This window comes from Ahaetulla prasina, chromosome 5 (genome assembly GCF_028640845.1).
Source record: "Ahaetulla prasina isolate Xishuangbanna chromosome 5, ASM2864084v1, whole genome shotgun sequence".
Taxonomy (NCBI): domain Eukaryota; kingdom Metazoa; phylum Chordata; class Lepidosauria; order Squamata; family Colubridae; genus Ahaetulla; species Ahaetulla prasina.
Genome location: NC_080543.1, coordinates 29,697,496 through 29,713,862, shown reverse-complemented (window position 1 = coordinate 29,713,862; position 16,367 = coordinate 29,697,496). Strand labels below are relative to the sequence as shown.

The following is a 16,367-nucleotide window of genomic DNA, read 5'->3' as shown; positions in this document are numbered from 1 at the left end:
ACAACATACATTATCATACAGACCATGGTGAAGGTAGCATTTCTCCCCAGAAAAATTAGGTAATACTGAGATAACACAGAATAAATGATAAAAACATTTGCTTTGTAACCAAAGGTCTTAAATCACACATAGAAACAATATGAATTCCTTTAGACACAACAAAGAGGGCGTCCTTTTAACAGTGTCAAAAGAAATGTGAAATTGCACATCCTCAAAGAAAGTTACAGTTTATACTGTGACTAAAATTTGCATATTTGTTGAGGATAAACCCTCCATGCTTATTCCTGAACAGGATTAGAATATTAAACTAGCATAAAATATCAATGCTGAATAGAATTTAATATGCTACAATTCACAGCAAATGTTCTAAGATGACTTACACAATGTTTTTAAACCACCAAGAACTACATGAACATTTCCAGGCATTTGCCGAGTCAGGACTGACTACAAAACTCACATGTACACAATCTAAAAAGTTAAAAACAGCAACATAAAATGAATTCTATGGAAATTATATTAACTATAATGAATAGAAAGTTATTCCAAAGAAAAAAGTGAAATTTCCAACAACTGCATTTAAGTTTGAATTGACAAGCTATTATTTATAATAAAAATAACAACAATAACTACTACACTATGTCAAAAGGAAACATTTATCCTTCTCAAGAACTACCGTATATACTCGAGTATAAGCCGAGTTTTTCAGCACGTTTTTTGTGCTGAAAAACGTCCCCTCGGCTTATACTCGGGTCTATACGGCTTATACTCGAGGTTGTTTTTTAAGCCTCGGCTTATACTCGAGTTTTTTTTTTAAGCCTCGGCTTATACTCGAGTTTTTTTTTTTTTTCACATTCTACCGGACGGAAGCCCTGCCGGTGCAGTGAGAGGGCGGGGCGGGGGAGCCGCCAGCCTTCCCAGCTGAGGGAGGGAGGGTTTCCCCAACCGGTAGGTGCCTCATTTCCCACCCTCGGCTTATACTCGAGTCCCCAGTTTACCCCAGTTTTTGGGGTAAAATTGGGGACCTCGGCTTATACTCGGATCGGCTTATATTCGAGTATATACGGTAATTAAAATGAAAAATGCAAGATGGCTCACATCTGAGTAGCTGCCAAGAATAGTGCAAGACTGCCTACAACCTCTCTTCTTCAATTCATAGAGTCAAATATTTCCAACAATGAATCTTGCTATCTTAGGCAGAGATCACAAGGAGTTTCTCCAAACAAACTTGCTAAAACTAACAGCAGCTAACTAACAGTTCACCCCCACCCACCCAAGAGGGTGGAACCAGAAAGAGAAGAACGGAAGACTTCAGCCTACCAAATTCTGCTTCTGATTTTTTTTAAAATATATCAAGAAATACACATTTCTTGTCATAAAATCAAGCATAAATCCAAAGGGAGATCCTCTCAACTTTCTTTATAGAAAGAAAGTTGGAATATAAATAGATATAGATTCTTCAAGTGTATAGATATATAGATCATCAAGAGCACAATGTTTAGAAATGTAAAATATAGATAAAGAATATAGATGGATGTAGAGATCTATCTATAATATAGATCAATGTATAATATAGGCAGGGAGAGGGGCTATAAGAGCACTATGAAGCAGTATATGTCTAAGTGCTATTGCTATATAGAGAGATATAGAATAAAGAATATTCTATAGAGATAGAATAGAGATATTAAGAGCACAATGATTAAGCCAAAGAATACAGGATATGGAATCAAACCAATTAATTAATAAAAGTCTGTAGAGATTCTCAGTCATCCAGGTCATGGTTGTCCTAAAGGTGCTTTTTTCAGGAGGCAACTGAACTTTCTTGTTTGTTTGTTTTTGACGACATTTTGCTTTTCAAGAGAAGCTCTGACAGGATAGCTGCCACTCCCCACTATCCTGTCAGAGCTGAAGAAGCTTCTTGGATGAGAAGCGAAATGTCTTCAAAGAAAAAACAAGGAAGTCCAGTTGCCTCCTGAAAAAAGCACCTTTGGGACAATTGATTAGTAATGTAGCTAACTTCTAGTCACTTTAGGAGTTACATAGTGTGTGATAGTGCTATAAGGTAAATGTCAAAAACAGTTTTTCTACTTGTAAAAGATGCTGCAGAATTTAGGATAATTATAGCAAGATGAATTATTTCTGCAACCTTTTGTGCAATCAGTTTTGAAACAGTGGTATTCACTTTCTTCTTTTCATCCAGAACTTCAACTTTTAGCAAGTAAGGACAGAGAGCCAATATCAAGCCAACCAACTTCAAACAATCATACTCGGACGATCACACCAGTAGTGAACAGAAGATAATTCCACTCCTTCCTTTCTTTCCTTCTACCCTTCAAGCAGAGGAACACATAGCAAGTGTTCCTCTGCAAGCACTGCAGTGAGGCTTTCAAAGCCTCCACACGTTCAGAAGCAATTCTCTAAAAGGTGGTCAGAACATGGGGTAGAGAATTAACCTCTCCTCTCAGGAGCACATACCTTCTTTTCAAAAATCACTTCTGCACAATCATTAGCCTTTAAAATAACCCTCGTAATAGAAGCAATTTTAAACCCTCTGGGGGGGGAGAGGAAAACTTGTTATTTCCCTTCAACCTTTTCCCCCTGTGGAGCAAACTCAGCTGCACTGGGGTGGTGTGGCAGTGGTGGAATAGCTTCCTGAAATTGCCTATAGACTGAATGAGAAACGAGAAAAGCTGTACTTGGGGGAGGGGGAGGGGCCCCCAAGATTCTTTAGTTTACACTCTGGAATTCTTTTGTTAAAAAAACAGCTGTAAAAAAAGCACAATTATATCACCTGACTCCCTAGTAGCTATCATACCATCAGAACTACCATTATGAATTTTAATTAGTCAAAAGTAAAACACAAGATCTGGTTATATTTCAAAACATAAATGAATGTGCTGAAGTTGGAAACCAGCAAGACTTGGTTTTATGCTGTTTTAACACTTTTATGACAATGCAATCAACCTAAAGAAACTAAATACAAAGTCTCATCAATTGCCTAAAACCATTTTCTGAAAACATGTGGAATATATGAATAGCATATGCACCAAGACAAATTCCTTGTGTGTCCAATCACACTTGGCCAATAAAATTCTATTCTATTCTATTCTATTCTATTAATTATTAATTTACAGTGGCTAAATATAATTCAAAAGTACCAAATGCAAATCTTATGAGACAGCTGGTGTGAACCAATATCTGATAAGAACCTGCCTCTATTTTTAACAGATGATGCAACCATATATACAGAAAGGTTTAACTGATAATGCAAATACATTTCATATCAAGAAGGCAAAAGGCCTCAGAGAGAGAAAGATGGAGACTTTTTCAATTGTTATTGCTTTGGAAAGATGATTAAACTTATATCCCTTCAGTTAAATTCAAAAGAACATTTTATTTTCATTAACTATATTTTTTCTCACGTAGTTATGATCTTTGAGGCTGGTTCCTCATCTAAAACTTCCAACTGGTTTGTTTTGCAGAAATTCCAAAAGAACCAGTTCCTAACTGGCCAATCCTTGAGTCAAGCTGTTGACTAGTTCTTGTGAGGTAGACTTCTGATTTGTCTATTTTCTTGTATTCCTGCAACATGGACAATTCAGAGATCAGCTTGTCAAGTTCAGACAACAGTCCAGCCCAATAAAGCTACTCACTCTGTCTTTAATTGCCAGTGAAATATCAGGCCACTATGAAGCCAGACCATGGACATTCAGCCCAGAAACTCATTGCTACTTTATTGATACTAACTATGAAAGCATACACAAGTGCAGAAAGATGTCACATATCGATTGTGACCATTCAAAGTTACAATGGCACTGAAAAAGTAACTTTACAACCAGTCTTTACATTTGCAACCATTGCAGCATCCTATGTCACACGATCACCATTTATGCATTTCACAACCAGCTTACAGCCAACAAAGAAATCAGAAATAACTAAGTTGTGGTCACATGATGCTCATTTAATGAAAACATAGGAATTTATTGGCTTCCTGCCTCCCCATAGACATCCATAATCTACAGATAGGCTTCGATTTACAACCACAAAAGGGACCCAAACTTTCATTGCTAAGCAAGGCAGTTAAATGAGTGGTGCAGATTTTAGATCTTTTTTTGCCATGCTGATTAAGCGAATCATATGATTCTTAAGTGAATCCAGCTTTACCCATTGACTTTGCCTGTTGGAAACTAACTGGGAAAATCGCAAATGTGGATCATATGACCTGGAATACTGCAACTGTGGTAAATACATGTTGGTTGCCAAATGCCCAAAATTTGATCATGTAACTATGCAGATACCTCAGCGGCTATAAGTATAAAGACTGGTCACAAGTCACTTTTTTCATTTCCTTCAAAATGTCAAATGGTTGCTAAACAAATGGTTATAAATTGAGGACTACCTGTATATTTATATCAAAATCAAAAATCTACATATAAAAAATGGCCATAAGAAAAATACTAAACACTAATTCTAATATTAAATACCATATTAATGCTAAATTTAGACTTACTAAAAATACTAAGTAATAATAATATTAAATGTGTGTACCTCCCAACTCTCAATGACTCTGGGCAGTTTACAACAATGAAATGAAGAAATTTCAGTGAAACCAATAAAAATATAGTTAAAAGATGACAAGGGTGATGAAGAAAAAAAATTACCTTCCTTAAAGTAATGAACAACATATAAACGGTTTAGTTTATCTCCATATTTTTTTATCAGACAAGACTAGACAAGTATAATTTGTTAACAAAAATCTATATGGTCAAATTTCTTGATAGATTGAAAATATTAAATTCAGTTACTATGTTTTCAGTCCCATAAAAAGTAAATATAATGCTGTTAGCCGTAAAATATTTACTAAGAAATTACTTAACATTGCCTTTCAAATGAGAACTTTCCTGTAAGACAGTGGAGAAAAAAATGTTCCACTCTTGTTTTAAATTTCTCTGTAAATAACTATCTTTAATTATAACTGCTAGTATATAATCAGTATAAATAGAACATCAAAATTTAACTTTGCATAAACCAATAATTTTGTATATGTTATCCTGTCCTGTTAAATGGAAAAATACTTTCAAAAATTAATCTTAGAATATGTTCTCATAAATTATCTCAAGTACTTTTGTTTAGCTGAATACTAGCATGTCCTTCCTTCTTTTCATTTCTTTTACAGTATCAGTCAAATAAGTTTAATAACAATAAAGTTAAAATAATGGGAAAACTGCCCATAAGCAAATACATACATTCAGATGCCTATAGAAAAAGATATCCTCCATATCCTGTCTTTCTTTCAGTGAACTCTAGGTGGCAAGCCAATTAAAGCAGATTCCATCTAATATCATTGGCCAGTACAGCAAATACTGTTCTGTTACATTGTGGAAATTGATAAGACTTGTCCTACACCAAAGCTTGCATATTTACTGTTGTAAGTTATAGCTGATTAGAGAGATGTCTGAAAGTAGTTTTATATATGATTTTTATTGAAAGTTTTAAGAAAAGTAATAAGAACTATTACAAACTAATATAGAATAAAAAAGGGAAAAGAAAAAGGGAGAAAAAAAGAAAAAAACTGAAGTGCAGAAAGAAAAAAATGTGGAAGAAAAAAGATGCAAACCAGGGGTGAAATGCTTCCAGTTTGGACCGGATCACGTGATCCGGTAGCAATGGCGGGTGGTGGTTCGGAGAACCGTTAGCAAAAATCCCTGCCCCCCTTCCTCCCCCCCCCGCATGCCCAGCTGAGCCACGTGATCATCAGAGGTTTTTTTTTACTTTTAAAAGCATTTTTTCTTCGGCCAAAAAAATGCCTTTAAAAGTAAAAAAAAAAAAGCCTCTGATGATCGCGTGGCTCAGTTGGGATTGTCAGAACCCTTTCAAAGCATTTTTTCTACAAGCTCTTCGACCGAAGAGGCTGTAAAAAAATGCTTTGAAAGGGTTCTGGCAATCAGGCAACTCACCTGGGATCGTCAGAATTCTTTATTTATTTTATTTTATTTTATTTTTCAGATTTATATACCGCCCTATCTCCCTAGGGACTCAGGGCGGTTCACAGGCAATTAAAAACAAACATATAAATACAATTTAAAATCAGACATAAAAAACTTATTCAATAGCCAGATTGATAAAAAACAATATAAATACTAAGAACCCCATTAAAACCAATAAATTTAAAAACTAACCCAGCCCCGCGCAAATAAATAGGTGTGTTTTGAGCTCGCGACGAAAGGTTCGGAGGTCCGGAAGTTGACGAAGTCCTGGAGGGAGTTCGTTCCAGAGGGTGGGAGCCCCCACAGAGAAGGCCCTTCCCCTGGGTGTCGCCAGACGGCACTGCCTAGCCGATGGCACCCTGAGGAGTCCCTCTCTGTGAGAGCGGACGGGTCGGTGAGAGGTACTCGGTAGCAGCAGGCGGTCCCGTAAGTAACCCGGCCCTATGCCATGGAGCGCTTTAAAGATTGTCACCAAAACCTTGAAGCGCACCCGGAAGGCCACAGGTAGCCAGTGCAGTCTGCGCAGGATAGGTGTCACACGGGAGCCACGAGGGGCTCCCTCTATCACCCGCGCAGCCGCATTCTGGACTAACTGGAGCCTCCGGATGCCCCTCAAGGGGAGCCCCATGTAGAGAGCATTGCAGTAATCCAGACGAGACGTCACGAGTGCGTGAGTGACTGTGCATAAGGCCGAAGAGCTTGTAGAAAAAATGCTTTTAAAAGTTAAAAAAAAAAGTTGGCCACACCCACCCAGCACATTACCCCCAAGCCACGCCCACTGAACTGGTAGTAAAAAAAATTACATTTCGCCCCAATGTAAACAAATATATAAAGAAGTGACTTCTGATCTTCACAAAAGTTATATATTGCTTATAACTATTTAGCCTGTCTCTAAAGTTAGAAAGTCTTCTTTCCATTATCTATTCTGTCTAATCATCAAAACATAAATAGTTTTTTCCTCTTATTTTTATGCAAAATGTCAATCACCAGTTTCCAATCACCAATATATATACAAATATTTCTCTGTGTAATCAAACAAGTTACTTTAGCCATTTCAGTAAGTTCTGTCATCTCCAACCATTCCTCCATTATAGGTACTGCCAAATCTTTCCATGTTCGTGCGTACAATAATTATGCATATAAAAAGTGTTTCGTGGCTCTTTTCTGTTTATTCATCAGTCCCAAGAGAAAAAGTTATGGTTTCAATTGAATAGTAACCTGTAAAATCCTCTGAATTACTGTATGTATTTGGCAGAATTTTCTAGCTTTTCTGTATGTCCACTAACCATAATAAAATGACCCTTCTTGTTCATATTTCCAACATAAATTTGAAATATCTTTATACATTCTGGATAATTTTCCAGTATCATATATCAAAGGCACATCATTTTATAAAGATTCTTCTTGAGATTATAGTATGATTTAAATTCCAATCCTTTCAATGATATATGTTCCCATTGATCCATTTGTATATTATAAACAAATGTTTTAGCCCACTTTATCACATTATTTGACCTTCTTTCAAATTTCAATAAAAGTTGATACAATTTAGCAATTATATGTTCATTATTTATACACAATTCCATTTTAAATTCTGTCATACATGGTATACCATAAATTCTTCTGTCTACTTTAAATGTTTCTGGTAACTGTAAGAAAGCTATTGACAATTATGTCCCTCTGTTATCAGAAGTTCTCTTAATTTTATTTTACATTCCCCTTGATCTCAGAATATGTTAACCTGTTGTTATTATTATTGTTGTTGTATTATTATTTTATTCCTTAAACATGAAACTCAGTCAACTGAACATTTAAAGATATATCACAAATATATTATGATTATGATTATTTCTTGTTTATAAAGTTTTTTGTGCTGAGAGCCATAAAGGAATTTACAGGTTCATCCTGCGTTTAATCTCTTCCATAATCTCAGTATGGCATGTCTAGCATAATGTTTTTTTAAAATCTATATTAACCTTAACTTTATTGTACCAATCTGAAAGTACTCTAGCTTTAGCATGCAGTATATTATTATTATTGTTGTTGCTGTTGCTGTTGTTGTTGTTATTGTTATTATTATATGCTGCTATAGACCTGCATTAGAACAGCCTGGTTTGTGGTTCTATTAAAATTTAGCATCCCAAGTATATGTAGAAAGCCTAGTAACAACTTCTAGAACAGGGATCTCCAACCTTGGCAACTTTAAGACTTGTGGACTTCAACTCCCAGAATTCCTCAGCCAGAATTCTGGGAGTTGAAGTCCACAAGTCTTAAAGTTGCCAAGGTTGGAGACCCCTGTTCTAGAACACTCTTATTTTTGTTCTATTGCCTCTTCTTTATTACTGCCTGCTTACGTGCTCTCTAAGTGAAGCAGTGCTAGAGACAGGACAATGGAAGAGCAGCATTCACTTCCTCACTCAAGGTGAAAGAGAAAACAAATTTTCAGGGGGTATCAAAAGTCAGGCCCCCACAGACAACTTATGTTTAATTGGCTGCCATTTTCTTTTATGCAATTACTTATTCATTTGATGCATGATCTTTGAACATTCCCAAATACAGTAATGTTTTCTCTGAAAAAAAAACTTAATAAAACTTTTTGTTATTTCAAAGAATAACTTCTTGTGAAACCTGGAGCTTATTCTTTTTTGTAATTCCTATATTATCTTCATGTATGCCTCACTAGTTGCCCTAGATAAAATAGGAGAAATTATCTAAAATCTTGAACATTTTAAATTGCACTTCAGTAATTTTCTGAGAGTGTTCTAAAACCAGAAAGTTGTACGAGTCAAACAAATACAAGATCATCTTCTGGCAATCCAGATACTATTCTACTTTTTATACTGTATACTACAAATCTCTGGCCATTTCTTTATAAACCCAACAGAAATGAAAAAGCTGCAGTTTCTCCCAAATGTTGCCATCCTTTGTACCCACCTTTTTAGTTCTTCCTTTAAAGATGCAATTGAGTATTTGCTTCATTCCACGAGTGGGTAGGCATTCTCCCCAAAATGAGTGATTTTCAGCAAATCAACAATTAGTAATCAGTCAATGAATGAGAATTTAAAACTTGTATTTGTTATTGGTGATGTTTAGCTGACATGAACATAAAACAATGTGAAGCACTGTGTAAATAAAACAAACAACTTGTATAGATCATTAACAATAAACATCACATGCCCCTTGAGAGCATTTGTATTGGGACATCACTTTGTAACAGGCACAATGACATGCTATTTTGGCATAATGAATTATTATTCCTGGTATCATGAGATCAGCTCTATGGTGCTTCTGGGGGAAAAAAATCATTTTGCATGTTCAAGTAAATGCAAACAGAAATTATGAGTTTAGGCATGTGAATGAAAGTTTAATTTTGTACTGTATATTTAAGGATGCATATATGTATTTCACTTCTCCTTCTACAGGTGTTATCTATGCCATCCCCACCCAAGGACCCAAAGTCTGCTTCTTTCAACAACACTTAGCATTTTCGACATTCGGGAGAATCAAGTGAATCCTATTTTTGTTTTTAAAATCAAAATCTTCCTTTATCTATGATTGCTATATCAATACTAACAACTACTGATATTAATCGTAACCAAAGGTAGAATGTTAATTTATCAGGCTTTCAGTGGAAGAAACTTGGATGCTCTTCATAAGTTTTTTTTTCTTCACTTACATAGAAATGTATGGGAAGAACAAATGGAGCCGGGGAAAGATGGAAACATGCTAATATTTCCACCTAAAATTATAGCCATGAATTTTCCTCTAAGCACACCTATGCAAAAATGAATATCAAATATTTCTCAAACTGGGGCATGTGAGGTGTTCCTGAGTTTCTGTCTTGTAAAATAACTTCTTTGGCCCCCTTTCACCAGGAAGACAACCCACACATGACCCCAGGAAAAGACGCAGCTGCTTCACCAACAGATGCTATGTGTGTGCTTAGGCATTTTCCAAATCATACTTTGCTTTAAACTCCAGATCTTTTCCCAGCCGGACTGACTACTTTTTCAGCTTCTGATTCATGTAACTCACCTGTAGAGCATTATAGGTCATGACTAAGGCTACCATATTAAAACTGTATTTAGATGTTTTTGCTCTGAGTAGGCTAGGTTAAAACACTTTTCTAAATTAACAGATGCTGAGCTGTTGATCTGCTGAAACAATCAAAACAGTTCAACAGCTGTGGGACTCAAAATAACATGGACAGCAAATTGCTGAATTGCAGCCTTGAAGTGAATGTTGGCATTTTATCCAACAAGAGATCCTATAATTAGGTTTATTCACTGTGGATGAATAATTTATAATAGGTGATAGTTTTACTCCTGAATCCTGAAAAACAATCTATGTTCTCTTTATGTGATTTGCTATTTATATATATATATACTGCCTTTTAGAGCATTAATTGATACTGTCCTTAATAGACATTAATCAAGAAATATAGTATTCAGACTTCTGGTTGGCTCCGTTGGTGATGGAGATGGTCTTTTTAGACCGCCAGCCCCGAGATCACATTAGAGCTGTCTAGACAGCGCAAATCGGCTGTCTGACGGCTCGGAAACCTTTCCCTCAGGAGAAGAGGGAAAGGTGAGCGTACGTGTGGAGGTAGAGCTCCCCGGAAAGCCCCAGGAGTGATTCTAGGGGCTTGAGGGTGAGAGCTCCCTGTTTAAGCCCGAGAGCTCTGGATCCGGGACGAGTCTGCTTTTCAGCAGACCAAATCACTGCGATCATCTCTGCAATCAATATGATAATTTAAATTGATAAATGGCAACACAGACAGAGCAATATCAGGAAGGTCGATAAATGCAAGTACCAGACCTTAACTCCGTTTTTTAAATAGTACTTGAAAAGAGTACTTAAGAAGAATAAGAAAATGGCGTTTCTATCTAAAAGGGCATGAAAGCGAAAGTTAAGGAAATTCTCATTAACAAGGCTAGTGCTCTTAGTTCCGTTTAAACTTGTTGGAATTTGCACTTACATGAAAATTTTATAAGGAGAATAAGATATTCTCTTTTTTTTTTGGAAAAGATTACAGACTTACTGAAATTGTTGCAAAGTATAAAATTAAACTGAGAAATGGATCTTAAAGATACAAAGTTTAATGTTAAGGACGGTGGAGTCTCGTCATTTCAAATACATAAGCTACAGGAAGATATGAAAAAAAATTTAAGGGGACTTTTAAAGGAAGCTTTGGAGTCACAATTTTTGGTTATAGATCAAAATTTAAGCAGATTCAAGAGGAAATCCTGGAAATTAAAGATCAGAATGAGGATATAAGAAATGATGTGTTGGCAGCATTTAAACGATTATGTGAATGTGTGATCCAGTTGGATGAAAGAGTAGAAGAAATTAATCAAGTTAATTTGAATTTGGAAAATAAAATAGAGGAGGTTCAGACAAAGGTGGAGAAGGTAGACAATGAATTGGTGGTGTTGCAATTTAAATCAATGGAGTTTGCTCTGAGAGTTAGAGGACTTAAAGAAAATAAGCAAGAGAATTTAAAAGAAATTTTTGCAGAGGTTTTTGCACAGGTGACTGGAGAGCAACCAGAAGATGTTGTAATTCAAATTGAAAAAATATATCGTGTTAATTCTAAGCTTGCCAAACAGAAACAGTTACCAAGAGACATTGTGATTTATTTTACAAGCAGGAGGATGAGGAATGAAATTTTACAAGCATCTTATAAAAATAAAATCCAAATATTAGGTCAAGAGATATTAATTTTGAAAGAAATTCCTATTAAAATGTTAACAAGTAGAAAGGCTTTTGCTTTTTTGGTGGATGAGCTTAGAAATCATCAGATATGGTTTAGATGGGATGTTCCAGCTGGTTTAATAGTAAATCATACCGGGAGAAGATATTGTCTTAATACAGTACCTAAAGCAAGAGATTTTTATATTAATGTATTAAAGGCTGGAAGTCCACATCAAATAGTTGGGATTAAAACTGATGCAGAAGAAGTATTGGAAAAAGTAGGGGATGTAAAGGAGAAAAGTTCGAATCAAGTGGTTATTAAATGTAAAGAACAAGGAGTAAAGAAGCAACAAATTCAAATGAACAGAGTTTCTCTTATGGGAAAGGTTAAATTATAATTAACTTTTATTAACTTATATATGTTTGTAAGAATAGTTATTTGGAGTTTGTAAAATTTATTTGTATCTGTTTGAATTTATAATTTAAATGTTGGAGAAGTGACTGTAGTGATGTTATTTGTTTATATATGGTTGAATTGTCAACAACTGAATTATTTGATTTGGGGGTGTCTTGATAAAAACAGAACAAGAAATTGACTTAATAAGGAATGCATGAAAATGGCTATAAATTATTTGGTAATTTATAGTGTTGGAAATATGGGGAAGAATTGAAATTAAATGTAAATGGTATTGTTTGAATTTATATTCTAAATGTTGGAGTGATTGTAGTAATGCTAGTTGATTATATGTGGATTTGTTAAAATTTAAATTAATTTGGATTAAAAAATAAGGTAATGATAATAATAGATTAAAAAATGGAGTATTAAGGATTGGATAAAAATGATATTATTTATTATGTATGATGGATCTATAAATCTGGTGGACTATAAAGATATTACTTCGAAGAATAATAGGGAATAAATTGATTTTAATTTTAATATCAGTAATTGGACTTTTGCTACTGAAATATTGTAAGATGGAATATCGTATACTGTTGAAGATTGGATACAAAAATTAATGAACTTAAAAGAGAAAGCAGAAACTTTACAGTATTTAAAAGACGGTCTACGAAAGAATATTGGAATGGAGAAGAGGGACTGAAAAGCTTAAGAATGGATAGAATGTAATTGTAATAGTTTGTTCTCTTTTCTTTTCTTTTTTGAATAGATAAGGGGAGTTAAGGTACTAGGGGAGGGATGGAAGTTTGTGGATTGTTTGCTTATTCTATTTTATGATTGTTAGGTGATATCTCCTGTATTTTGCTCTGGGAAGTCTGGGGGTGGGGGGTAGGGGGATTGGGTGAAGGGGGGTGGAGGGAGGGGATAAGGTGAGGGTTGGAGGGAGGAGGGGTTAAGTATGGGTAAAAATGTTTGTAAAACCTTTTGAATAAAAAAAAAAAAGAAATATAGTATTCAACTTCCACTAATGAAATCTTGCCATAGATAGTGAGCTGGAAGTGCAAGTGAAATGAAAGTCCAAGGAAAGCTGAACAGGACAGCAATGGGCAGGACAGAAGGAAGATTTGGATAGGAGGTAAGAAGGCTGAATGAGTATCAAGGATAGCCAAGCTCAGGAATAATACCCCACAATTCAAATTATATCCAAAAAAGCAGCAAGTGGTAAGACTGTGGTGAGGAGAAAAAAATGTTTCCAAGAGAATCATATATAAGACTTAAATTTGGAAGATGTATAATTCCTTCATATGAAGTTAATTTTTAATCTCCCCAGGGAACAGAAATCAAACATTTCTGCTTGACATCAAGAAAGCTTGGATATTATGACCAAGGTATGCTATTGCAATGGAATTCATGAAGTCAAGACTGCTGCAAAACCAAGAAAACAAGGAAGTGGATTTTATATATGGATTTCTAACAACCAATCACAATGTGGTCATAAAACATGTTACATGACTGCATCGTTTAGTGGCAGCAACACTGGCAGTCCCTGTTGCCATCCTTAAGTGAAGACTGCAGGTTGTTAAGCAAGGACCATGACTTCCGGCCAGCTTCCAATAAGCAAAGTCAATTGGGAAGTCAGCAGGGAGTAGCAAGTCCCAGTCATAATAAGTCTTTCCTTAGACAGCTCACAAATAGGATAGCAGATGGAAGAGTGCTATGAAGTGCAGAGAGGCGAGGAGGGAGTGTTACCACGGTAAAAAAAATGGCAAAGGAAGTATGACTTCCCAGAGTGACTTATGATCTTCTTCTGACTTCCACATTGACCTTGCTTGCAGGAAACCAGCAGGGAAAGTTGCAAGTGACTGAATTATAATCACGTGAGTGCAGGGTCAGAACATAGACAGCTGATCATAAGTCCCCTCATCATTGTCAGACGGTTGAAGAAGAAAAAAGGGCTTTGGAAGAATAGCTGAAGGACAGTGAAGAAAATGCACTGAAGGAAGTATATCAGGAAGGCTTACTGAGAACTGGAGACCAAACAAGATTACAAGAATGACCTTATGAAGAACAAAAAAGAAAGATGGGAAGACAATTCATGGCCAATACATTAACAAAAAACCAGGCAAAGCAAATAATAACAACACCTGGCAATGGCTAAGAGCAGGAAAGTTAAAGAAAGAAATAGGTGGGCTAATTCTGGCTGCACAAGACCGAACCTTAAGAACAAATGAATACAAAGCCAGAATTGAGAAGATAGCAACAGGCAGCAAGTGCCACCTCTGCAAAGAACCTGAAGGATCATCTGGTTAGCTGCTGCAACAAGGTTGCACAGACTGACTACAAAAAACACATGACCAAGCAGTAATAATAGTGCATTGGAAGATCAGCAAGAAATACATTTGCCTGAAAGCAAGAACTGGCGGGACCATAAAATACCAAAAGTAATAGAAAACAAAGCTAAAGTGCCTTGGGATTTTAGAATTCAAACAGACAAACACCTATCCCAGACTTAATAATTATCAATAAGAAAGACAAAAAACCCCCAAACAACTGGATAGTAGATGTGACAGTATTTGGAGACAGCAGAATAGAACAGAAAGAATAGGAGAAAGTAACAAAATTCAAAGTCCTGCAAATAAAAATAGAACATGGCAAAGCAAAGAAAGCAAAAGTAATATCAATACTAATAGGTGCCTTGTGTGCAATCCCAAAACAATTGGAGCATAATTTAAATGCCATTGGCATTGACAAAATCACCATCAGTCAACTGCAAAAGGCAGCATTACTTGGAAAGTATCACAACTTTAGTTTAGCAGAATAGTAAAGTAAAACCTTTTTGTTGGGATGATTTCTTTTCTAGTTTTCCTGTTTAAGGAAAATATAGGTACAATGTATTTCTTTAATATTTACTACTTCTTATATTAGGGTCTTCAGGTGGCTTCAGCATATTTGTGTCAAATCAAGATTTATAATTCTCTAAACTAAAATGTTAACGTTTTGTAAAGTCCAAGTTTAAAGTTCCTCAGCAATAAATTCCACATTACAGAAGCTGTATCTTTTAGAATATGTAATTAATCAACCTTGACCAGGCACTGGGATTAGAGGTTTAGTCTTCTGAGCTTTCGGACTTGTGCTAGAGTCCATCCTTAGGGAATTTCTCTCTTATACATTCTGGTGAGATAAATTCCCTTAAGAAGGGTTCCAGCACAAGTCCAAAAACTTGGAAGACTAAACCTCTGATCCCAGTGACGGACTCAGATTGGATTCTGCAATATTATTCTGAGTAGGGATGAAATCTAAAAATTTTTGCCACTGGCTCTATAGGCGTGGCTTGGTGGGCGTGTGACTGGGTGGGCGTGGGCAACATGACATCACTCATGTCTTTCTTTCTTTCTTTCTTTCTTTCTTTCTTTCTTTCTTTCTTTCTTTCTTTCTCTCTCTCCCTCTCTCTCTCACACACACACACACAAACACACACACACCTGACTGAGCAGCGGCTGCTGCGGGAGAAGGAAGAAAGTGTCCCCCGTCATGGGCTGGATGCAGGCAGCAGGACCCGAGGCGGAGGGGAAGGCAAGGGGCCTGGGGGACCGCCAGGAAGGCAGCGTGGAAGGCAGGCAAGCATGGCAGGACTGCGGGCCGTGGATCGGTTTGAGGGCATGGCCAGCCAGCCATTGCTCCCAGTTCGGCGAACCAGCCCTAGTCTTCACTACCTACTCGCCCAATCCAGTCCGATCCGGTAGCATTTCACCCCTGATTCCGAGGCATATTTCATTTGTAATCAACCTTGAGTTATCTACGTCTTTAAGGTTTGAGCTTCAAAAGTGAATATCATGAAGTTGAAAAAATGCGTTCCTAATTTGCAAATATCTGCCGGATGCTTCCATGATTTAGTTATTTTCCTCTATTAGAACATGTTTCGATTGCTTATATTTCAGTTCTCTTTCCTATTTTATTGGTATGGTAAATATTAGTTTTATTAAAAGTTTAGTATAGATGTATTAATGAGAATTTCATTGTTCTTGGTCTTAATTCTTCTTGAAGTGCCTGTACAGAAAGTAGTACAATGCATTCCAGCTTCCTTAGCCAGGAATGTTAAACACACTTGTTCCTGAATAATTTGAATGTCTCTATTTATTTTATTTTTATTTATTTTATTCGATTTTTATACCGTCCTTCTCCCGAAGGACTCAGGGCGGTGTACAGCCAAATAAAATCAACAATATACACTTTAAAACAAAACTAAAACAAAACATATTACAAAATGGCCAGAATTTAAAACAATTTAAAAT

General features: G+C 36.0%; 1 protein-coding gene across 7 annotated transcripts in view; it reads right to left on the bottom strand.

Moving 5' to 3' along the window:
- The window catches only part of FRY (FRY microtubule binding protein), a 213,542-nt gene that overhangs the window by 130,872 nt on the left and 66,303 nt on the right, over nt 1–16,367 (bottom strand). The gene's annotated exons all lie outside the window — the stretch shown is intronic.